The sequence below is a fragment of the Artibeus jamaicensis genome, unplaced genomic scaffold (genome assembly GCF_021234435.1).
Source record: "Artibeus jamaicensis isolate MK-2021 breed Jamaican fruit bat unplaced genomic scaffold, CSHL_Jam_final contig_1015, whole genome shotgun sequence".
Classification (NCBI taxonomy): Eukaryota; Metazoa; Chordata; class Mammalia; order Chiroptera; family Phyllostomidae; genus Artibeus; species Artibeus jamaicensis.
In genome coordinates this window covers 15,631,591-15,658,279 of record NW_026521194.1, presented here as the reverse complement: position 1 = coordinate 15,658,279, position 26,689 = coordinate 15,631,591, and the positions used below count along the sequence as shown (strand labels likewise).

Below are 26,689 nucleotides of genomic sequence, written 5' to 3'. Positions count from 1 at the left end.
TTTAGTTTTGTAGGACTTGCAGACAGCACAGGGAAATAGATTTCTTTAAAATTAGATCTTTTGCATTAAACAGATACAAGATGTCATTTAATAATAATTGGCCTCAGGAAAGGAGACAGTTAAAGTGACTCTTCCATACACAGCGAATTTCATGAAAAGTATAGTGAAAAAGCATGAAGTGAAAGAGCAGTCTTTAGTTTGAAAAAAATGTTATGAAATAATTTTATTATGGATACACATCATAGAAATATTTACATTATAATTGAAATTATATGCCAATTCTAAGAAAAAGAAATGAATCAAGTATTTTGGTGGGTTTTGAAGAATAATTTCTCCACAAATTTTATAGAGAACTATTCAACATCCTTCATGCCATATTTGACTTTTTCAGCATGCTTCTTAAAAAGGCTGTTCTTGTAGAAATTCAAAGACTTAATGTACTTTCCCAACTCCTTTATAATTATTGTATCATACAAATAAAGTGACTATTGTATCCTCATCCCTGGGGATGGTCCCTGCTTGGTAGGTAACTGGTCCAATCACACCAGACCTTCATTTTTCCATCACTTGTCTGTTACTTGAGCACTTCTCCAACATTGATTTCATGCTCTTGAAAGAAATCCCGCATCTTTTGCAAGACTTGTAAGTTCAGTAGTATCAAATATGTGTTGTGTTGTCGGATGTTAACGTGTTTAGACAGCCATTTTGGAATTAACTAACGAGCAAAGACCTTAATTTTTTGAGCAGGGACAGAAGCCCATGTTAACCAGGGGGTGCACAGGTGTCCAAGTGGACACGTTTTATAAACCATCAGTTCCTTAGTGACCCATGTCCATGGTACAATGAGGGGACCCAGTAGAAAAGAAAGTTTCCAAATTTATAAACTGGTCTTTCTCACTTGAAATCATATATCAAGCCTTTTCTTTTGGAAAGCATCCTTTTGCTTAACAGCACCAGAGAGGACTATTAATAATAAGTTGTTCGGCATTGTTGCTTTCTGGCTCTTTCAGAAAATTACTTGAAGACTGTTTCTGAATACATGTCCATGGATAAAACCAGAAAAGAAATGAAGAGTTGCCAATTTAGTTTTCACACACAGTGAAAGGGCAGGTTGTTTCTCTTAGTATTAACATGTGAAGAAAGGCTAAGGAAATTGGTATTAAAAATACAGTAGATTCACTTTGTGAACTGAATCTAATCAGACACTTGCTAGTTAGCATCTGTCTATTGAGTTGGGCATATCTAGAGAAGCTCCAGGAAAATCTGTACAAATCCCTTACTTTGTCTTGATGACATCACTTTGAATGTAATAATCATGACATTCAATAGTTAAGATCATGTCTATGAGTCATTTGCTTTTTCATTTGCGAGGCTATCTTTTTAGGAGCTGATAACTATATCATTCAATTGTCTTTTAAAAAAGAAGTAACAACATCAAAAAGTCATACATGGCCCTGGCTGGTGTGGCTCAGTGGATTGAGCATGGGCCTGTGAAGCAAAGGGTCACCAGTTTGATTCCCAGTCAGGGCACATGCTTGGGTTGCAGGCCAGGTCCCCAGTAGGTGACACATGAGAGGCAACCACACATTGATGTTTCTCTCCTACTCTTTCTCCTTCCCTTTCCCTCTTTCTAAATAAATAAATAAAATATTTTTTAAAGTCATACATGAACTCAAGTTAGCATTGTAAAGAAGGGCTAATATTTGTATTTTAAGAGCACACAACAGTAAACTTACAGCATTGAAGATATTAAATACATAGTTTGCTATTGTATTCCTATTGAACTGCAGCAGAAATATTTATTAACCTTAATTTTTTTGAAGTCGCTTTATTTTTATTTTTAATGATCAGAAAAACTAATAGTATCTGCCAGGTAGTACAATAAATAGTAAAATAGGTAGTAAAATAATAACTATAAAACTCATCCATGCACCAACATTTCTTATGTCACACTACACATACCCAAGGTGCATCTCTGAGTAGGTGGCATTCTACTTGCAGTAAAGTTAAGAACTATAAAAATATTGGGTACAATTTGACACTTAAAACATTTTCAAAAGTTGAGGGGTGTTCTGAATATTTAATGTTATTTTTTTTTTCAGTATCTTGAGAGATATATACAGGGAGAAACAATTGTTTTATTGACTAAGATGAATTAGTGAAGAGATAATACAAAATTTGGTCCCAGGGTCAGTCCCTACCAAACAGATGTTGATGGGAGAAATTATCCACCCCCTTTCACGACTTGGTGTAATGCCACGTAGCTGCTGTACGCCATGGGTGTGCTGCATGCTGGTCATTCTGATACCCTTCGTTTTACTGCTTAAAGCTGTTTCTGTTTCTAGCCATCACTTATTTGTTCCCTTTGTTATCCGAACTCCTCTCACATGTCCACTCTGCTCGTTGCTTCGTTTCTTACCTGTGGATTTCTTTTGTACCCTACCATTTGCTGAAAATGTGTTTTGAGAGATCTGTGTTAATCTCATTTAGAAATCAAATGGTTGCTTCTTAGCTTTTATGTTGAATGCCTTCTCTCTGGCCCAGCAGTGATGCAGTAGAAGTAATATTGAAAACTGGATTTCAGTCTTAACTCTGCCACCCAAAACTGTATAATTTAGTGTCTAATATATAGTAACAAACAATAAGATACTCAGAATGAATATTCTGAATTATTTTGTTCCATTACTGGAAGATGTTCCCACGGTTTGGCCTTAAAGCTTTTGAAAATGTAAACTTCTATAAAAATTAACATTGTAAAATTAATTTAGATTTCATTTTCTTTTTCTATTCATGTTTGAATACAGTTGTCTCCATTTTCCCACCACCACTTTCCTTAACAGCCTGAATTAATGGACTTAGCCTCTAGGTCATTGATTTTCTTTTTTTAGTAGCAGCTGTATTGAGATATAATTCATATGCAAAATTCACCCTTTTACCTGATCCAATTCAGTGATTTTTAATATATTCACAAAGGCAGCTATTTCCATTATTTAATCTTAGAATATTTTCATCACCCCCCAAAAGAACTCCTATCCCTATTGGCAGTCATCCCCGCCCTTTTCACAGTATATGAACTCCAGGCAACCCCTCACTTGGTTTCTTTCTCTAAAGATTTGCGTCTCCTTCTGTAGATTTCATGTAAATGGCATAATCCAACGTGTGGCCTTTTCTAAAAGGCTCCTTTCTCCCAGGAAAGTATTTCCAGGGCTCATCTATGTTGTAGCAAGTATCATTACTTTATTGCTAACTGAATAATATTTCACCAAATAAATATGCTACCTTTTAAAATCTATTCATCAGTGGATGGACATTTGGGTTGCTGAATCACTGTTTGTTAAAACTGTTCAGGAACCCAGTGATTATTTGTTTGAATGTCCTTCTTTTATGCGTGTGAAACAAAAGCTCAAAGATGTATTCCTAGACTTTTAACTAGACAATTACCGAGTTTCTTATTATATTATAGATGCTAGGTTGATACAATATGATGTAAACGTTCATTCATTCATTTATGTAGTTAATAAAGCAGCATAGAGCATGGAATCCCAATGGCCTTGGTAGCAAAAGCAAATATGGTCCTTGTTTTTATGAAGCTTGCAGTTTAAAGGGGAATATTATTTTCATTAAATAGTTTCAAAAATAAAGGCAAAAATAGAACTGTGAGAAGGACCATAAAAGAGAGATTGAGGAACTGACTTTGTTGGGGAGGATACTTTACCTGTGATCTATAAGTAAGTCACAGGCAAAGGGGGTGGAGAAGAGCATTCTAGGTGAACCAAAAGCACGAACAAAGGCCCTGTGGCTGTAGGAGCACAGTGTGTAAGGGGGAATACCAGGAGCCAGCGTCAGGAGAGAGAAGAGTAAGGAGAGCATGGTATAGAATGAGGCTGGAGGGATAAAGGAGGCCAGATAAGATGGAGTCTTTCAGGGCAAGGAAATGGTTTTTGTCTTTTTTCAAAGAACATTGGATTGTTGAAGTATTGTAATCCCAGGGGTAACACAGGCAAAAGGAAAATGTGTACATTTCTCTCTCAGGGCTTGTATACATTAAGTAAGGACAGATACATATTTCCTTGATGGGAAATGTATATCTGTTTTGCCAAAATTTGTGGTAGATAGAATCTGTGGCATTTAAAGTTTCCTTTTACTGAATTCCTTGCTATCCAGAGCAGAAACTTCTTATTTTCACAGAATAAACAACTCCTCATTAGAATTCTCCCATTTAATCTTGTAAAGTACTGTTCTTTCCAGCCCCATACAGGATGAGCAGTCAAAGCTATTTGAGAAGTAATAAATACATACATACATGTAAAGGTGCCTTTTTTCGCCATTGCGCAGTCACCATGTTTTAGATCTGTAATATCGAAAGAGTATAGAAATAGTTCTCTAAAGTGCAAATGATCACTACTCACTCTTTAGTCCTAATGTTTTTAACTTGGCAGGTCCGGGGGGGGGGGCTGCAGGCAATACATTTGTGGAACCCAGCTTTTGTACAAGTAAAGGTCAAGGCCTCACAGGAGTGAATCCAAAGCTTACCTGCATTAATTTTTATAAAGAGACCATCACACAAACATGTGAACCCAGAGCTAAAAACCAGGGTTTCTGAGAAGAGAAACAATCCATAAATTGCTGGGAAAAAATATTTCCCAGCAAAATATTGAGCTTATTTTGTATCATTTATGAAGGTTTAAGCCTATGCAATAAGAAATAAACCACATTTAAACTAACAGCTATCACTAAGTTAATATCTTGAGCAATATTCTTTTTTGGGAAAAATGATATAGTGACAGTCCTTGACTACCCCAGTGGATTCATTATATTGTATAGCAGTTATTTCTCCAGCGGTGAGCCTCAGGTCACCCTCTTAGGGATCATACTGGGTGCCTGTCAGGAGGGAGATTCCGAGACCCACTCGACCTCCACAATCAACATCCCTGCATTGGAACCTCGGACTCTGAGTTTTTAACCAGAACCCCAAATAATTGTGATGTCCACCCGTGTCTGCAAAGTGCTATGGAACATAATACATGGCAACAGTCTGTCTCTGTTGACTGTTTTTGACAACCATCCTTGCCCAATTCATAGAGTTGTATAATAATGCCAGTACCAGATAACAAACACTGAATATTTATCAGACCTCATGTAAGAAGCCTTCTCTAACCTATCCCTATCCCTTAAAGTTGTTCTGTAAGGAAGTAGATACTATGGTCCATATTTTATAGCTGAAGAAATTATGGCCCAATGAAATTCAATAACTTGCTGTATAGAAGTCTGGTCGGCTTCAAAGTCTTCGTTTCTCTGTGTTACGCAGCCTCTAACTCTGTACCAGCTCTCCATCGTAAGAAATATTCTTTATACATTGAATCTCACAAAGCCAGTCAGCATCCACTGAAATCCTGGATACCAACAGAATTAAGACTTGTAATGAACAAAGTGTAACACGTGAGCCTCTCTTGCTAAGCACAACTGTCCAACACTTTCCTAAGCTTTTGAAGGTAACGGTGTGACTGAGAAAATTGCTTCCAGTTGCTACAATTTAACAAGCAGAGGCTGTAGAGAGGGCAATGAGAAAGTGGCCCCCGAACCCACCAGTCTGTGTTGGTACTCCCCTCAAAAAAAGAAAAAAGAAAAGAAAGCTCTGGGTAACCCTTCAAAGGAGCTGGAAGATAGGGGTGTTGGATATTTAAAAACATGCAGTTTTACAAGAATTTTTGCCAGCAGAGATGGCTCTGTGGTGTATGTGCCATAATACCTGAATTATGCTTCCTTTCATTCAGTACTTTCCCTGGGCACTAAGAATAAACTTACTCAATTAAAGAACATCCTCACGACCATCTTTATTTTATAGGCTTTTACTTGAAAATATGTTAAGCCTTTTTCCAGTAAAATATAAACAATCGTTACAGTTTTGAGAGCAACAATAAAACACATTCTATAGTTATTATGCTAGTTCTAATTTTAAAATATTTTTGCAAGTCAGTTACAAAGTCATCAGATTAAGAAATTTAACTGTTAAGGAGGCTTAATTATAATAACAATGACTTTGTTTAAAATGTCTTCACAGATTATTTCTTTTTGAGGAAAAGGATCTTAGTTATTTAATTAATTATTTAAGAGAAACAGCTATTCATTTGTCTAATGCTCAAAACCATTTCTCCAGGAAATTGGAAACCAGAGATTCCCCCTGGGCCTGTTGTGACTGAGCTTCTCAGCTGCCATCTAATGGCATAAATGCTGTTCCTTGTGGTCCCCATTGCAAAGTGACTGTGCTCTCAGCAGGCACCTACAGCAAGTAGTTTGTTAAATGAATGAACTGCTGAATAGATGTTTATACTTACATGGAAACAGCAGAGACGATTGCATGGCGCTACGCAGAGTCAGTTCTATATTCGAGAACATGGGGAGACATGAGTGGTAGGTGTCTTTTGTGGTGACAGTGCCTGGGCTCCTTTAAGGCCTAAAAAACGACATTGGAACAAGTTCCGAAGGGACTCTTATTTAAGGACACAGAAGCTTATAACTTGCTTCTGACAGGGGAAGGTCCTTATCTTTTTCTCTAGCAGCAGTGTCTTATGTATTTTCCTATGAACAATTTAGTGGAAATCTGTATTCCAGATTTTAGTGTTGTTTTAAAGATATAGCAGGATTTACGAATCTGTACTTTACAGTAATGGTTTTCAGTAAGCTTCTGGAAGCTGTGGGTAAGATGAACTTCTGCTAGACCAAGGCCATATCATCCTACCCCCACCGACCCCCATTCACCAGGAGGTTTCCAAAGCACCAGCGAGGGTAGTGAAGAGCTTGAAGCTAACATTTACGGTTCATGTTAACTAGATGATCCCCAAGACATAAAGCAAAGAGAGAGTCAGAATTGGCTTCCAGTCTCTTATTTTTAACTTTTCCCCCCTCTTTTCTTTAGTTGTATGAGTTTGCCTTTATCTAGATGAATCTGTTGGGCATTGCATTAAACAAGAGGGTAGATGTGAGATGGAAAACTAGAGTCAAATACATTAAGCAAAGCAAAACCAACCACTGTCCTACAGGATCTGTACTCCCTCACTGAGAAGGTGCTTCTCAGAGCCTTGAGGTCGAAGCCGCTGGAGGGGAAATGAGGCCAGTGACTAGATGCAGTGGGCTGTCTGGGAGCTTGGCCCTCACGCTGGAGGAGCCCCAAGAGGCGGAAACTATCGTGGGAATGAGGGAGAGTTGCCCCACCCGTGGAGGTAGATCACTCTAAGACCTCAAATAGGACTGTTTGTAATGTAATTACTAGGAGCCATAATTTTGAAAAATAGTACATTTTTAAAGTTGCAATAATTCTGTTTAAAGACTGTTGTTGACTGTTTATTGCCCAGGGTAGCTCTAAAAAGCATTCTCCGAGCATGAGGGTGCAACCTGACCTCTGAAGCAAACTTTTGTACCTGCAAATACCAAAGGTGGCTGACACAGTCCCCGGGTAGCCTGGGGGAGGCCAGAGGAGCCAAGCAAGGCATCGGCAGCCCTCATGTGCCTTTGGCACAACAGTAATTAGAACAGCTAGAATATTTGCAACTTCATTGGCTTACTTGCAGGGCTTTTTTTAAAACCTTAGACTTTAATCTTATTTTCATATGTTTTCCCATAAATGGAGACACATGTGGCTTGATTAGAGACGTTAAGTGGCCAGTAGGAGCTTTAGATAAAAGCCTTGGGGAGAACGAGCATTGCTGTGGGTTCTCTGCTCTCTGGCTCCAGGCTTCCAACCCAGGCCCCTCCTGTGTTGATCTCAGTACTCCTCCCTCCTCCACTTGCACTGCCCTTAATCCCAGTGGGGTCTGTTTGCTTAAATCTAAACCAATTAAATAAAGCATAATAATAGCACACCATTCTGGAAAGAGCACACAGGAGGGGGATTTCATGGCCACCGACAGAATAATAGAAGAGAGGAAAACATTTTAAAGAGCCCCTAGCAGACCTCCGTCTCCTCCATTGCCTCCTGTTTATATGGAGGCAAGCCTTTTTGTTTTCCTTTTCTTTCTTTTTTCCTCTTTGTTTTTTTGTTACCAGTAAGTCTATGCCAAGTTCTCCTTTTTTGTTTGGTGAAATCTGAACGATATATTCTTGTGTGTCTTGATATTTCTAAGCTACTGAAGGGAGAATGATTGTATCATGCATGCACATATTTTGTTAGGGAATTTCCAGAACACCTGGGAGTGCTAATATAGTAGATTCAGATATATTTCAAGGCCGGCTTTTACTTTGATATATCCTCTCAGCCAGCAAGTAATATTCTCACTCAGCTAAGAAATCTTCACTTCTGAAAATGGGTCATTACTGGCAATTTCTTTAGCAATAAAATGTTGGCTGCCACTGTTAAGAAAATAACCTGGGGAGGAACAGAGATATTTCAAATTAGCATTACAGAAGGGGGAGGGGTGGGTGCCAACTTAGTCCCCACTGTGCTAATTAAGTTATCATGGGTTGTCTCTTGAACAATCCCCAACAAAAGATGAAGGACCTGAATCAGCTGGAGATCACCCTTAATTGTAAACTCTTCCCCAGTGAGTTGATGAAATCCCTCTGCTTCTAGAGCTTTTAGCTCTTCAGGCTAAAAGTAGACTTGCCAGAATTTCATTTTTCCGGTCAGATGACTGCAGCCCAGCGTGTTTTCCTCTCCCTGGTGGAGTCCTCTTTGCTGTATGTGTGCCTTTTCAAATTACCTAGCAGTCAGGAGTCCGCAATATATTCCTCAGAGAGTGTGGGAACTCAGGCAGAGAGCATCAACAGTCAGCTGCTTGCTTCTTAAGACCACAGCTGGAATTCGAGTGCTCACATTGACCTCGAAAATAGCCTGGTGCCCTGTCACCCGGGTTCAGCCAAATGCCTTCTAGGTGAAATCTCTTTGTGCCGCTGCAGGTTGACAGATGGCTCCCAGCAGGTGAACTTGGGGCTACCAGTGAATGAGATGCTTGCTTTCTCTGGCACAGTCCTTCTCAAAGACACCCTATGTCCTAAGAACTGACAAAAGGTATTTAGCTGCTAAACAAAACGAAAGAGAAGAGTTGAAGCTGAGAAACCATGTCTTGGCATGAACTCTGCTCAAGTCAATAACGCAGCCCCTTCACAAGGATGTAGAGTAGTGCCGAGTGGTTCAAGGATGCTGTTTGAAGACTGGTATTGACGCATCCCAATTTTCCACAGTTGTCAAAGCACTTTTGTACGGGTGATTTTGTTTATTCTTGCAGGACCTCTGTAAGGGAACTCTCACATCAAATCAGGAAGACAGGTGATTAAGGTGATTTCATTGCTTGGAACAAAGGAGTTCCTGTACACAAAACTGAAGCATCAGCACACGTTTCCATTTTCCGCGGTACATACCTCAATTTTTGGTTCATTTGATGGATAGTTATGATGAGTCATTTCATGAGCAAGTACTATCAGACGGGGAGGGTAGCAGTAAACCCAAAAGAAAATGGCCCTGCCCTTCTAGAGTTTCCAGATTAGTTGGGATAGGCAGACGAAAACAAAGCATAGCTAAAACAAGTAGCACACAGTCCTGCTGGTGATGTAGGGAATTAGACAGTGATAGGAGTATAAATTACTAATACTTCTTGAGAAAATTTGATAACATGGCAGGCTTATTGGAAATGTGTTGTGGACTCATATTTTTGTTTTTCATTTACATTCACTTTAAATTCAGAATACTATGAAAAATAAAGAATGTATTTGATAAAAAACCAATGGCATCTAGGATTGAAATAAAGTAGTAAAAAAAGGTCATGGATGTGAATTTCTTTCAGCTTTAAGGAGCCTTAATGAACAACACAAGGTAGTTCATATGAATGCCAAATAAGTGATAGAAACAAAAATCGTACACCAGTGGACAGAGAGACATTTCTAGAGGTCATTCGCCAGATGCATTGAGAAAAGAACTTCAGTTCAACTAGGAGTTGACAGACCTGGAGGAGGAGAGACAGGGAGGGAGGGGGAGGCGGGAAGAGGAGGAGAAGAAAAAGGGAAAGCAGAGGACTTTGCAGGAGAGAAGATACACATGAAGGTGAAATGACAAGGGCAACAGGGCTACAAAAGAACTTGTCAAACAACGTGACATTTTGTGATGGTAGAAAGTCGGGGATAAAGTTGCAAATGTAGGGTGCAGCCACGGTGGAGAAACCCTTGAGGCTTGGCCGAGAGTTTTCGTTTGTAGTATTTGTATTGTGCCCATTCCCAGTTTCCCCTCCTTACGCTGCATGAGCCTGCATGTCGGCATTAACTTACTCTCCCATTTGAAAAGTGGTTAGTGTCTGTCTGAAAATCTTTTAGAAACAAAGGAACAGTTAGATATCTGTCAAGCAAAGACAGGTTATTTCTTCATATACAAAGTCCGGTATAAGTAATGCCCCTCTTTTATTACATAATCTTTTATTACAAAATCTTAAGCGTGTAATACTGTAACATAACAATATCACACTCAAGCACACCACATGAGATTTTAGGTGATGCGTTCAAATGAAAACTATGATTACACCTCGATTATTACCCGACCGATCACACTCTAGCAGACGTTCCTTCTGCCAGACCCTGTGTATCGTGCATCTGAGCAGAAAACTGCCGTGTACCATGTACATGAGTGGGAACAGCAACACGGGTGCCCCCTTGCTGCCCCAAATTCTCCTTATTACCATCTTCACTTGTAAAGTCAAGTGTTCATTTACATTGACAACTTTTCAGAGTCATTATGTGTTAACAATTCAGCAAAATAAGTTTTTAGCCCTGATTTGTGTGGCTCAGTTGGTGGGGTGTCATCCTGCAAAGTGAAAGGTCTCTGGCTCTGTTCCTGGTCAGGGCACAAGTTTGGGTTACAGGGCAGGTCCCCAGCTGGGGCACATGCAGGAGGCAACTGATCAATGCTTCTCTCCTCCTCTCACCCCTCCCTTCTCCTCTCTCTAAAAATACATACATACATACATACATACATACATACATACATACATACATAAAAAGCTTTTAGCTGACATCCCAGCATTATTTCTTTTCACTCTTCCGAAAGTAACAAATCTAAACACAACCCTAAAGTAGCTACTGGACATATACCTCTTTCATTCTTACAGTAGAGATTTTCATTGCTGGGAACATCTCCATGTATTCTACATCTTTCTCCATCTTCCGCATTTAGGCAGAGCCTTGTGGTTAGTTCGGTGCAGGCAGCTCTGAGGGGAGGTGATGTGTGCACTGCCCAGGGAACCGACAGCCCCTGTGCAGCCCTCCGGGTGCCTGCCTCTGGCTGTCTCCCTCCAGGATGCAGCAATCCAGGGGGCCCTGAGTTGAGCCACAGGAAGAAAAGGGCTCTGTTGCTGGCTGACTGTATAGGGGAATGGAAGGGGGGCTGGGGAGTTTCTCTACTCCTATCAGGATTTGTGTGAACAAGGTACAAATCTTAAAGACTCTGAGATTTAAACCGGAATTTTCTGACTAACTCAGTCCCTTTTCCCTCACCTACTTGCACCCGTATTTAAGCCTTGACCTCTGTTGAGATGCTTTGAACAGACTGGATTATCTGTACTAAACCGGCTTAGCCCCATCTGCTGGGCCTTGGCAATAGGAAATATAACATTCTCCTAAAAAGAAATCCCGAGAAGGGAACATCTCTCTGTTCAACTATCAGTGGTTTTGGTTTACTGTGACTTTTGGCTACTAACAAGTAGTGAGAATGAACTGGTTCTAAACCTACTAGGGAATAGAAGTGGTGTAGCGTGTTAGACTAGATTTTGTGTTGGCCACTGCTCTATTTAAAGACTGCTAGCATGGTGGGTAGTTTCCCAAGAGTATTGGCAACTCGGTTCTCAGTAGTTGAAATCTTGTTACCCTGGACAAGCGCACTAAATTACACGAATTGTTCAAAATCTCATGGTGCAGATTGGTAGAGGAGGTGGAGAACAACACTGCTGTTTACTTAGAGCTCCCCGAGTAGGGCCAATGCTAGCCAATGAGGTTTAGGGTAGCCTCCCGCTATTTGGGACTCCAGTGACTTCAAGCATCTCAGTGTTTAGCTTACCCGACAGAGTCTATCAAAATGTGAAAAATAACCAAATGATACTTATGTGGTCATGTTTCACAGGTTAATAAAAAAGTATATCCTGGCCTAACAATCCGGGAAGATTTGGTCTTGACTTTTTATAGCTTAATGAATTAAACATGGTTCTTATATCAGTTGACGAAAAACCATATCTTGGCAATATGTTCTTCACAAGATTCTAAAATAAACTTACCATTCTAACTTTAATGCTGTAGGTGCCACATACCTTGCACATAAATATCCCAACAGCCAAACGTGTATTCTGTGCAGCCTAAGTTACTGCACGTACGTCTTATTTCTCTGAGTAACCAGCTGATAAAAACCTGATTTTGTTTATAGCTAAACAAGTGCTTATCTTGGGTTCCTTGTAAACTGTTTTCTCCCACTGACTCTGTGATGCCAGCCCACCACCTGTCCTCTGTCACCTGCAAGCGAGCCCTTAAATGTAGTGGTTGTCAAATGACGTTGCTGGGTGTCACCAGTCACGACCCTCAGTCGTGTGACACCCAGCTCTAAGAGGTTCTGCAAAGTGGCCTAAACAAACTTGATGGAAAAAACGGAGTTGTGAACAGAGTCAGAACGGCAGCTGAGTAAAGTGCATTTTGTTCAAGAAACCCAATGTGCTCAATAATATATGTGTTGAGTATTTCTAGTAAATTGAAAGTGGCCGTTCTTGAAATACCACTTCTCAGAGGAGTCACAAAGTGTTTTTGCTTGAAACGGTCTTTAACTCCCAGGGCCCATAAAGAAATGTACATGGCTGAAAGGTTAGCCACTTTCTAGCTGGGTCGTGCTGAGAGTAGCACTTAAAGCCTTGGCCTCAGTTTTCCCACCTGGTAAGTGGGATAATAAGAGTTGCCTGTTTTAGAGGGTAATGGTGAGGAATAAATGAACTAACAATATAGGAGGTGCTTCAAATATTTTCTGGCACATAAAAAATGCTGTGTAAATTTTGGCTAATATTGTTTTAGGGATGTGGTAATCTCTGCATATAATGTAATAAATGCTAAAATTGTGCCAAATGATACTCGTAATGAAAAAAACTATGTTAATGTAAGTTAAACCTTTTTATATAGAATAAAAGCGATCACTTATAACTGCACTGTATTAATTTTAAATAACTATTCAATTTTATATGCCTTTGACATTTATCTCTTTAGCATAAAATAAAGTTTAGAAAATAGTTATTTTAAGTTTATGACAAAGAAACACAAAGGTCAGGATAGATAAATGGGCCATTATTTTTATGACCTATTGGTACCCTCAATTTTCTGACCGTCTTCTCATTCTTTGCCCAATAATTTCTAAATTCTGTTGGGATGAAATCAGCCTTTATGTGTTTAAGGCTAAAATTTTACTTTCATTCATATGTAACCATTGAGTTAATTTTGGAAAGACTAAAAGGTTATTATTTTTTCAATATTGTTCTTAATGTTACTCGAATGATGAATGTGTTCTTTGGTAACAGGTGTCAGTGGATGTTTTCCAAAGGGCTGGATAGTGAATATTTCAGGTCACCCATGGACACAAAGGGCCATCCAGTCCCCGTCACTACTCCTCACCCTGGCAGTGTAGCTGGAATGCATCCGTAGACAAGGAAGCGAATGGACATGGCTTGCGTGCCAGCAAACTGTATTTAGGAAAGCGACAGCAGGAAGATGGATCTTTTCTATGGTCCACTGTTTGCTGACCCCCGCTCTGTAGAATGCCTTTTTTCCCTTTATTTTTACTAGGGTAAATGCACACATATGTAATCTGTACTTGTACTTATACACATGGGTACATGTGTGCTAGAAAACCAGGCAAATGAAGGGCAGGGATGTACATATTAAGGAATTTAAGGAATTTAAAAAGGATATAAGGTATGGTATTTTATTCAGCATTCATTAATTAAATACCCAAAGACTCTTTTTATTGGAACAAGGTCCACCATTTTATTTGCTTTAAAATCAACCTATAAGGTTTCATTTGCTTTTAATAAAAGCCATTCTTAAAATTGTTTAAATAGTATGTTATTTTGTATAATAATGTCACATAAGTATACATGTCATATGTAAATTGATAACTTTATAATGTCATTTATAAATATATTCCAAATGTGAGGACTACTGAGCTGGACTAAATGAGAAAAGCAAAACAAATAAAATAACTGTGTTCAGTAGTCTGGATGGTCAATTTTTTTCCTAAAATAACTATCAAATTATTTGAGGGAATAGAGAATTTTACCGTGTTTCTGCTTGCCTTACAGAATATTTTTATTTTTTTTAAATGTTAAGCCTTTCTACCTTTAATACACATTAACAGGCTTGTTCTCTGCTGCCCTTCGTGCGTGACTTCCTTGCAGAGTAAACGAACTGACTCCATTAAAGGCGCTTGATGGAGGGAGGGCCTGAGCCAGGCAGTGTTTTGAGCCAAACCCTGGTCTGCTCAGATCTGTACACACACGGTTCTCAGAAAAGTCTTGGAGAAGAACGGAGTAACCCGCTTCTTGTCTCACCAAGTTTCTATTTCCCACTGGGTCTTGAAGAAGAATTAATAGCTAAAAATTCACATTTTAAGCCTTAGGGCTCCTTCCTGTAAAGCAACACCTTCCTTGAGTATATGGTGGGGTCAGCCCTACCCAGGGTGAAATCACACAGGCCCTGGCAAAAGCACAAGGAGATGCATAGAGTTAAAGACCTCCTATAAGACATCAGGACTTCATACTGCCCCTTGCATGTAGGGACAGTTATGTATGTGTGGTTCACCCTTTGTAGATTAAAGAGGGTTACACCGAATGGCTTATTAAGTATAAAACCATCCCAGTGCCTCTTAGTAATTGTGTGTTTTTCTAGGTACCATATTAGTAAGAAGTATTCTGTATTGTTCTAGTGGAATTTCTAAACAGAAGTACTAATCCAGAATGACTTTTAGGATTCTGAATGTCAAAATAAATTTAGTACCTATAGAGAAAATTTAATTCATTAAAAAAGAAAAAAGGACCTTTCCGTCCTGTGCTGGAGGGAGTCAGTACAAACTGGGCTAGAGGCCCAGTCATTTAAAACGCACTGGGGATAATGAACAATTTACCAAGAAGAAGACATTCTCTTGGGAGAGAATACAAATGCTTGCTATTTATTAGCTGAAAACAATTTAAATTTTTATTCTTTCTTGGATATAATACTTCTGTGACTTCACTGGAGTTAAAGCTGAAAAGTGAGGGAAAGTATGCAACAATTAACCTTTTTATTGCTCTATTCCAAACACCTAAAAGAGTGCCTCACAGCTTGTAACTATTCAATATTATGACTGTAAAGAACCACCATGAAATTTATCTCATGGACTCATAGTTATCCAATATAAGAAGGGAAAGAGATGAGTTGAATTTGGTATTTAATTACATGATGTAATTAATGTACATGGATCAGAGAGTATGTTACTAATTTCCTAATTTTTTTTTACAGAAAGAAGCCAGAACTTATTATTAACCCTTTGAGAACACAACATAACAAACTTTACCATTTTGCTACTTCCTTGAATAGGTAAGCTTCATTCTCTCTACATGAAAAAGTTGCCCACAATTGTGAAAAATGACTGTTAGCAATATATTTTTTAAAAATTTTACTAAATATAAATTTATTTTGATAATGGAGAAATATAAGGCGAGACCCAGAAAAACTTGGAATTTATTTATTAAAAATGTGTATTTATTCTTACATGTTTAAACTTTAGTCACCTTTGAAGTACTCTCCATTTGATGCCATATACCCATTGAAACATTTTTTTCATTGCTCAAAACAGTTTTTGAACATGTCAATTTTGTGCCTTTTAGTGCTTCTGCTGTTTTTTGTTTCACCTCTTCCACATCATCAAAACATTTCTCTTTGAGGACTTTTTTCATCCTGGGAAACCAAAAAAAGTCTCTCAGGGCAAGATGGGTGAATAGTGAAGGTGCTGTTCTTTGGTCAAAAACTTCTGAACAGTCAGTGCAATGTGGGCAGGTGCACTCGTAAATCACCCATCATGAAATGGGCAAACTTGTAGAAAGAGTCTTCCAAAAAAATTTACTGAAGCCAAATGCAGCCTCTCACAACAATGCCAGCTGGCACAGTGATACAGATTGATCCCCAGAACACTCACTTAGTGGGGGAAGCCTGTATTATAAGGGGCCCACTCTCCAGAAGATAATTCCATTTGGGGGAGGGGTCCCTCCTCATACACATTAATTCTACAGTTAATGCAGTTAAGATCATTAAAAATAGCACTTAATGTTTTAAATGATTTCATAGTAAACAAATGAAAAGATTTTTTTCTGAAATGAGACTTAAATTAAGCCTGTCATCCCTGCGATGGCTGACAATATCAATAGTATTTTCTCAACATTAACTAATGTGCCAGACTCAACATTTACTGTGTGATGTACTGTGCACAATTTAAATCATTTAAATCTTGCAACAACCCTGAGTAAATACCAGGGATCATCCCCATTTTACAGAGCAGGTGCATGAGGCCGAGAGAGACGCGGCAGGTAGATGCAGTTCATGCGAGGCTGTGACGTGGGTCTGGGAGCAGCGAGTACTGAGAAGAACACCGGCCCCAGCTGCTACTGTAATAGTAGTTTCATATCGTGGTAGAAAAGTCAGACAGTCAGATTCACCTATGTTTTGAGTTGGTTCCATCTGAAGTTATGGAAGGAGAAAATATATAATATACTTACTGAAAAAGCCATCTCAGGCAAACATTTATTTTAGGTTCATCTTCTACTTTTTCATTGTTGTATGACTAACTAAAGAAAGGTATATACTTAGTTTACAAGCAGAAAGAATAATTTCTTTGTACATCTTTCTTTAAACTCAAAGTCCCTTTAATAAAAGCAGAATAATATTACAGAAGGAATAAAAATGAATGATTTTTTATCCTAGAGACTGAAGAATGCATTTCAATTTAATTTCTTTTTATTAGAGGTACTGAATATCCCATCTTAATCAGCCACAGAAATGTATGCTTTACTCTTTTTATTTCTTTATTATTTTATTTTTAATCAATATAATTTACAAAATTCCCAAGAGAAATATAGACAATTTGTTACAAATAATTAAGTATCAACCACATGGACTGAGCCAGTGCTAACAGTCAGTTCAAACATTTTTTAAATTTACATTTGACTAGTTGATACACAGTATTATATTAGCTTCAGGTATACAACATAGTGATTAGACATTTAAATACCTTATGAAGTAATTGCCATATGTGGTCAAATCTTTTCTGAAGACATAAACCACTGCAGAAAGAGCAAAAGCTCACCCTCCCTTTCCTTTCTTTCTGAAAGGTGCACAGTCCTGAACGTGACATGACCTTTTCCTTGTGTGTTCTCTACTTTAATGATGTGTGTGGGACAATATGCCATATAATTATTTACATTTAAAAAGTTACATGAATGATACCTACTGCACATATTATATTCTCTTGCAGCCTGCCTTCATCTAACGTTCTATTTAGAGCTCCATCCATATTGATACAGGAAGATCTGGTTGACTCATTCTAACTGTTGCAAAGTCGACTCATTCAGTTGTCCCATGCTTAGTATTATTTATTACTTGTAAATAACTTTCATCATTTTGAGGATTTAATGCTAAATCTTTAAGCATGGTTTAAGTATGGCTATCAAAGCATCTATAGGATTTGTATATAAGAAACCCAAAGTTCTTAATATGTTATATCATGCCAGTCTGGTTTGTTTCATTTTTTCTCATTAAAGAAGCACTTTTTTATTGGCTGTCAAGATCTTGCTAACTAATGGGAGTCATGATTCACAGATTTTGCCATAACAGTAATCAAATCTATTTTTTTCCTGTAGATAAAATACTGACTATTCTTGAATATAAAATACTACCCTCGAGATTAAAAGAGACTTAAAAGAAAAAGTCTCCTTTGACTCATATTAATTGCTTATATTCCATTCAAAAATCATAAGAGCACCCTAATTTTTTAACACAGTTAAAATTCTAGAATTTAAGGTGAAATAAATGTCAGTAAATAGAAGTAACATTTATAGATACAGAATTTCTCATAACTTTTTATTTTCTAAAGGGAGTAAATTACTGCTCTGGCAGAGTTGGGAGAGGAAAAAAGAGATAAACTAACCTTTGCTGGGCAAATATGAATAAACACAAGATATTATGTAAGCATCACAGGTCAAAGGTACATCGCAATTTGCAGATGAGGAAATTGAGGCCTAAATATATCAGGTAACTTACTCAAGATGATACAATAATTGTAGAGCCTGCAGTCAAACTCATTGCTCTCAGACTCCAAAGCTATATTGCCCACCAGGTAAAGGATTGGGAACACCCAAACTATTAGACACAAAAATAGCAGTTTAATTCATTCCACTGAAATTTACTGGGATCCTTTTATGTAAGTTCAGGAGACTGATGTTAGAAAAACAAGGAAGACACAATATCTACCTAGAGCGAGAAAACAGACTATTGGGAACAGCGGCTATCCATTTAGTTGTACCATAAACGCGACTACTTTATTAGGGTCTCCATTTCGCTTTGTGACCTTGACATTGTTTGGATGTGCCATCATCTACCGGGCCAGTTAGGTTCCACTGCATGGGCTACCAGGCGTGAAAAGGCTTTGTAACAGACAACAAATCTGTGGTCATTTGCTGATGCTACTAACTTTTCTATAAAATTTAGCATTAAAAATTCAAACATTTAATCCTAAATGTAAAGGTTGATATATCAGCATCTCTTTGACGCAAGGGCCCCATGTAAACATTACAGAGTAGTAAATAACCCCGAGAGTTGGTGTTGCAGCCCCCACCATCTGTTGAGGGCATATTATTTAATTTCCTGAAGCCTCACAGCAGATAATAGTACCCACCTCATGCCTGTCTGGAGTTTGCTGTTTCTTATTATATCTGCCTATATCACTGGAAGCCACTCTCTCACCCTGATTACCGCACTAGCCCCCTGTGCTCAGTCTGGCTGATCTATAGTTTGTTGTTCATTTAGTGTAACCTTTAATGGATCTAAATCCATGGGTAGGATTCTTCTTCAAAATTCACCGATGGCTGCCCAGAACAGTCAGAATAATGCCCACACTCCTACTGTGACTGGGGAGGTGCTATATAAATCATCTTCCACATCCTCTTCTACACCATCTCCCTGACATCATCTCAACAGTCTCTCCCCCTGCTGAGAGCGGAGACTGTGTGATGTTCTGAGCTGTGTCTAGAGCGGTGTCTTTATTTTGGTGGATGCTCGCTGGCCAAAGGACTGAATCAGTACGCAAGGCTAACTATGAAATGAGGCTAAAAACCCACAGTATCCTTAATGTACCTCGGCGATGGTGGTTGCTCTTTTCAAGAGTCCTTCAGTTTGTCCTCACAGAGTGTATCGACTCTGAAATGCTAAAAAGCTTTCATGGATGTTTTTGACACGTGATTTTACACATCACGACAAAACTTTATTCTATTGATAGATAATCTTGAATTGCAATTTATAGTACCAAAGACACAAATTAGAGACAAATTAGTGAGGTAGAAATGAGAAAACCATGTTAAAGGAACAGAGAAATATCTATTTTATTATTCCATGCAATAAGATTTGCTACAACCTGACATTGCTCAGATTTTGTTTTATTTTCAGGATAGATTCATATTTTCCATCATTCGTGGATGGCTGAAGCTTAGCCTCTAAAGACAATTTTCTATAAAACAAGATTTTTTTGTTTTATTTTCCCAATGTTCTTTAGGAGAAGCACTTGATGAGTGTTTACATTGTTGAGAACATTTGGCAAGAGAAGGACAAACAGTAGAACCACAATACCCCAACAGTTAAGGAAAAGAGAAGGAAAACCTGGTATCTTCACCATGTGTGCCGAAAATAAGTACCTTGACTTGTGCTGATTACTGTCTCATCAGCAATCAGCTCTGGTCCATGGCACTCTATGTGAATAATCTTAAAGGCAGATTTAACATTCTAAAAATAAGTTCTCCTGGTAAATTAGGATATCAGATGGTTTGTTTATGAAAGGCTATTCTAATCTGTGCTATCAGCTGGTAGTCATATCCAGACCTCAAACTGGATATTCCAGGGGTGAGGTTTGGAAGAGGGATATTTCATGGTTAACTAGAGACAGAAAGAGGCAAGGATTGCCCACATACTCCGGCAGGAGTGAAAATAACAATAACAGTCCTCCTACTTAACAGGCTGAGTCAGAAGCACATTCTACTGATTTCTCGGCAGTTCCGAGCAGATTGTTTAGGCTGCAGTTCTGTAGGCAGAGGTGGGCACCACCTGCTGCAAAAGGCCGTAGTTCTTGGTAGGAGGGCACTGTTATTAAGTCTTGCCTTTTAACAGTTTGGCCAAATGGAGGTAGGAAAAGACAAAAATTTGGAGCTGATGAGCTTAAGTTCTTCTAATGCTTAGAATAACATAATGATTGCCTAGGAATGGTTATTATGCCTTTGTTTCTTTTATTGGCCAGGAATGTCACTCAAAAGGGGATGGTGCTTACTGTGGAGGTCTTAAAAGTCTCAACTTTTGTTGGATGTTTGCCTTCAGAAAATTCTGTACAGCAGGTGCCTTATCTTAGTCAATTTGGGGAAGGCATTGAAGTCACTAGAATTCTACTTTTTGCTTAAGTGGAAGTCAGAAAATTGTATGGTTACTGAGTTACCTCATCATCCAAGGGCTCTCTCAGTTCTTCAGCGCAGGTCCCCAATGCACGCACCTGCATGTTTTGGTAGCCTGTGGAGAGCGCATCTTATCCTGACTCCTTTATAACATGACTCCCACAGGCTGGCTCCATGTGATTCTTTACAAACAGCAGATCATTTCTTTTTGATCTTTAAAATGTTCCTATACCACGAAGGTCCAAACTCATTTAAGGACTTGCAAAAATGGGCTCCAAGCAACCATTTCTGTTCAACCTCAAATCCCTCCCTCTCGCTCAACGGCCTTTTCCTTCATTCTAACCACAGCAGACTACTTGTTGCTTCCTCAACTTAATTATTTCTCTTTGTAGGCCATGTTTTTCTCATATCGCTATTGTCTTGTTATTTCTGCAATTCTTGCCTAAATACTCATCTCCCCCGAGTCTGATTTACAAAAGTCTGTGTCTGCTTAATTCAAATGTCATTTCTTCTATGAAGCTTCCTTCTCCAGCGCCTCCCCCCTACCCCCAAATGGTGTTAATTGTGCTTCTGGGGAAGAAGAGGGTTTCAGGTTTCATAGTGGTTTAAACGTCCCTGGGACCAAAACATCATTATTTTGGTGTGTAATTATTTTCGTCTCTTTCTCCTCAGTTCTGTAAGCCCTCAAAGGCAGAAGTTTTGTCTCTTCACTCATTGTGCCTCCAGAACCACATTATTAGATTTGAAAGGAAAGTTATATTTAAAATGTTAATAGTTGATAACAATAATAAATAATGAGTACATGAGATGGAAAGTGTAAGTGCCAAATAAATGAGGAATTACGGAGGTGAAAAAGAAATGAGCTGTAGTGCTAGGTAGCAGATTTACAAAATAAGTTTCATAGTGGTGTTTTTTTCTTTTGTATGTATGGTTGTTTGTTTGTTTTGGACAAGAAAAAAAGTATGTTCATAATCAGACAGTAAGGGCAGGAAGAAGCTAACATTGTGAGACCACAAGGGGATATTGAAGGAAACAAAGCTTTGGAGGAAGCAGGAAAAGATCTGCTGAAGAATAAATAGGGAGATTAATATTAATAAAAATGAGGTTGACCTATTTATCCAAAGAAAAGTGATGACAGTGAGGGAAGATGAAGAGGGACGAGGGAGACTGGAAGTAGACCTGTCAAAGTCTTCTAGTTTCAACCATCTCAGGAAGACAGTTTCCACTTTGTCCTTGCCAAAAACATCAGACTGTCCCAAGTGTTTGCAAAACCTGTCTTGGCCACGAAGCAGATAATACAAGAAGACCAATCTGAAGGCTGGACCATCTTTGGTCTACCCAGACCAGGTAAAAGAAGGGGCATAAAGAAGACGATTTACGAGGAGCTGCAGGAAACACTCTTTCCATCTCGCTTCTCCCACCCCAGCAACCATGGGCTTGCTCTAACTGCTGCCAGGATTTAGTGTGTAGGCAGTTAATCTGGGATAGTTACTTAAATTTGTTTTATTTGATTATATTACTTATATTGGTCTCATCATTTAAAAAAATGCCATTAGACTCTTCTTCAAACCAAGTATATTAGTTAGGATTGGCTAGCTGCTAAAACAAATAGATCCAGAAATGTGTCATAACTTTTATTTCTGGCTCATTGAACAGTCTTGTGGGAGTGTTTGGGTTGGGAGGCTGGCTGCCCTCTTCATAGTCAACCAGGGAACCTGACTTCTTCCACGTGTGGCTTTATTTTGCCATTGCCTCCATTCAGTTGGTTGAAGGGCAAAGGCCAATGAGGAACACATGAGAGTTGTAGATGAGCCAAACCTGGAAACCCACATATAACTTCTGTTCACATTCTATTGGCTGGAGCTGAGTCATATGACCACACCCAGCCACCAGGGAGGTTAGGAAATGTACTCTTGCTACGTGCTCAGGAGAAAAAAAGAAAGAAATTTTGGTAAACTGCTAGCAGTCTCTGTTATACATCTGTCTACAGAATTAATATATTTGAGTATTTGGATCGATTAGTTCAAGCCCTGCCAGAGTAGATACCAATATTACCATAGAGATAAAACTGTAAATTATAATTTCAGTGTCATGTTAAAGTAGTGAATGTACTTAATACATCAGTTTATGAAAGTTGATTGTTACAGTAGTACTCAAGTAAGACATTTCCAAAACCTTCCTTGTAGAAATAAGCATTATGTCCAAAAGGATAATGACAAAAAATTATAGTGCCTAATCCTGTTTGTAGTTTTCCTCAGTAACTTCTTGCTAAATGAATCAATTCATGAATTAATAGATGTAGAAGCCTTCACCGGGAAAAATAAGTATTTGTACTTTACTAAATTTCTAAAATTCATTATAAAGAGGCATGAATTGGGATGATCTAAACTCATTTTGAAGGATGTGCCCTTTTAAAGAAAAAGAACAAGTAAAGGTAAAATATTGAAGAAAACCCCACGTTTGGTAGGTTTGCACAGGTTTTAAAAGAATTGTGGATTTTTGATACATGGTCATACATAGGCATCACATTGTGTATTTGCTCTGTCTGTGCTGTTTGCCCGGATGGTGGTAAGCGCTGCTCTTTACATGGAGGGTAGCAGTGCATCTGATTCTTGTATACATAGGATATTGTGTCAGTGTTGAATCAAAGCCATTGCATCAGCTAACTGTGCTACAAAATCAACTTCTGCTAAACAATCTGTCACCGAGTTCATTTCCTGCAACCACAGAACACCTGAGTCTGTGAAAATCCTGCATTGCAGTGAGTGTGCAATGGCTGGTTTTTCCTTGCAGCTTAAAACTCTTTTCCCTTCAATGTCTGGCCTATTTCACTCAGCATAATGCTTTCCAGTTCCATCCATTTGCAGAGGGTAGTAGCTCCTTCTTTCTCTCTGCTGCATAGAATTCCATTGTGTATATGTACCACAATTTTTTGATCCATTCATTTACTGACGGGCACCTAGGTTGCTTCCAACTCTTAGCTATTGTAAATTGTGCTGCTATGAACATTGTGGTGCATAGGTTCTTTGGAATTGATGTTTTAGGATTCTCGGGATATAATCCTAGCAGTGGATGGCCGGGGTGAAGGGGCTAGGATGGGAGAAATAGACAAAAAAAACTGTACTTGAAAAATAACTAAATAAAAAAAAAGAAATGTATCTGTATAATCCAGACAAAAAAAAACCTCCTTTCCCTTTGAGAGTGAGTAGCAATTTAATCAGGTTTTCATGGCATCCAAGAGCATTTTGAAATTAATAACCTCCAGTAACACTGGCCTTTTCTGCAAGTCTATAAGAAACTTGGATGAGTCAGCCCATATGAACAGAATGGAAGGTGATGAGAAAAATCCAACACAGCGGAACCTGGAGCCTGATAACTTTTTAGTGTCTCTGCCAGATTGTTTTTCCCGAGAAGTGGAAGGACCTACTGGAACCTGCAATTGATAATTTCTTATAGTTTATTTTTACTCTTTTTTTCCTCACCCACCTCCTGCACTTTTTTTTTTTTTTAAAGATTTTATTTATTTATCTTTAGAGGGGAAGGGAAGGAGAGAGGGAGAGAAACATCAATGTACGGTTGCCTTTCATGCATCCCCTGCTGGGAAGTGGCCTGCAGGGAACTGGTTTGCAACCCAGGCATGTGCCCTGACTGGGAATCGAACCGTGATTGTCTGGTTTGCAGGCCCGTGCTCAATCCACTGAGCTACACCAGCCAGGGCTTCTCCTGCACTTTTTCATAAGGAATTTCAAGGACTCCAGTCCTATCATGTGCTCAGTAATTGCTACAGAAGGCAGTTTGACTCTGAGACAGTTGTAGCTCTGAAAGTGAAACTTAGCATTCACTAAAGCAGATACTTTAGTGAGGGCGTGCCAAAGCCTGAGTCATCTAGAACTATTTTGAACAGGGCTGTAGGAAAGATCCAATAGTAATTAATCCTGAACAAAGAGCAAAGTGCCAAAACAATGAACAAAACCTTTGTCCTAGGCAGACTGCTGGGGTCCTAGGAAATTCCTCCTTCTGGGAAGCAGTGTGTAAGCTTTTTTGTTTTGGCTCCTGTATTCCTTTTTGGCCTATGTTTACAACTGGACTGAGTCTTTTGTTTGTTTGTTTTGTTTTTGGAACCTAAGAATTCTAAAGGAAACTATTTTTAAATCAAGAGGAGTTGAAAAATATAGTAATAGATGGTAATATAATATATACATGCACACACCTATATGATATACTCACACACATACCTATGGATTGTTTAAATATAAATACACTGCAGGAGTGTTATTTGAATGGAACCTGAGGGCAGGAAAATTATTTCTTCAATGAAGCTCTGTAGGGAAATGCATACTGGTGTATAATTTGTATGTAATTTTCTCACTGCAGAGCTGAGTCAGTGTAGTACACAGTTCAAAATATTTGTACATAGAAAATACATAGGAAACGCTTCTAACTTATATTTTTCGCACTGGTTTTAAGTCACGACAAGCCTATCCTGTAGCAATCGTTCCTGGCATTCAGAGTCCACTGACTTCTAATCCTCTTAGCTCCCCTGGGTCGGCAGCTGCCTTCATCTCCCAGCTGACAACTAAAGAAGTCTGTCTGAACGCTCTTTCCAGTCTTGCCCGCTGTGTTCTGTTTTCCACACAGCAACCATATGGTCTTTTAAACAGTTATTACCACCCTGCTCAAAATCCGGCAAGGATTTCTTCTCATACATTTTTTCCAGCTTCATCGAGATATAATTGACATATAACATTCTCTCTGTTTAAGATATATGGTATGTCAGTTTCATACACTTATAGCTTGCAAAATGATCACTTGCATGGCATGAACTAACGCCTCTAGCATGTCACATAATTATCATTTCTTTGTTGTGGTGAGAACATTTAGATCTACACTTTTACCAATTTACAAGTCTATAATGCAGTATTATTAACTATAATCACCAGTCAATATGTTGATTCCCAGAATTTACTGGTCTTATAACTGGAAGTTTGTAACCTTGACCAGCATTTCCCTATTTCCTCCCTTTCCACCATACTTAGGAATGAATCCAAGCTCTTGACCCAGTCCTACACCACCTGACTCTGCTCAGCTTTCAGGGCACTCTTCCTGTGTGTTACCCCAAGTCAGCCTCAGACACACCAAGCTCATTCCCCCCCCAGCACCTCTATACTTAAAGCACCCATTTTATTCCTGGAACATTCTTACTCCAGTTCTTTGCATAGCTAGCACCCTCTGCATTATTTGAGTCTCTTTTCTGAGCTCACCTCCTTGAAGATCCTTCCCTGGACACCCTCTTGGAAATAGTGCCTTTCTCATGCCCTGCTATAATCTTCTCATTTTTAATTTTATATTAAATATGTTGAATATTAAACATTAAGTTTAATAGTTTAACATTAAATATCAAATTTATATTCTCAGATTAAATATTTTATATATTTTAATTAGGTGCTTGGTTTCTCTGTAATTACCTCATTAAAATGCAACTTTTATGTAGATGGGAATTTGTCCCTGTGTCTCAAAGTATCTTGTATCTTCCCACCATCTCCAGTCCCATTACTACTACCTTAATTCAAATTCTTCCATGCTTTCTCATTGATTATTGCATCATTGACCATCTGTCTACTTTTCCTGTTTCTGATCATAACCTTCTACAGTTCTTTCTCAGGCTCATCTTGTCATTCATCTGCTCAGTGTTTCTCAGTCGTACGCCACTGATAATGATAAAATTTATACTATACAGCCTGAGAAACAAGATGCTTCATCATCTGGACACTTGTCTCTCTTGTGCATTTTCCTCTACTCCTGTTTTAGACATTCTGAGATGTCCTTGATGTTTCCAGATCTCTTATACCTCCCTGCATGCCTTTGTGTTGCTGTTCCTGTGTGTGTGTAGAATCGTGCCCTTGTCCATCATGAATGTCCATCCTTCAAGACTGAAAGCAGGTTTTGCCCATGTAGTCTTCCATGAATTTTTTGATTTCTTAGGAACTTCCCCCTTTGTACCTCTACTGAAG

General features: G+C 38.7%; 1 protein-coding gene across 26 annotated transcripts in view; it reads left to right on the top strand.

Moving 5' to 3' along the window:
- Positions 1-26,689, top strand: part of MAP2 (microtubule associated protein 2) — a 255,452-nt gene that overhangs the window by 149,752 nt on the left and 79,011 nt on the right. For all 26 annotated transcript variants that reach the window (XM_037165985.2, XM_037166004.2, XM_037166003.2 and 23 more), the window contains one exon: positions 15,496-15,573. The gene's annotated coding sequence lies outside the window, so the exon portion shown is untranslated. The remainder of the gene's footprint in view (positions 1-15,495; positions 15,574-26,689) is intronic.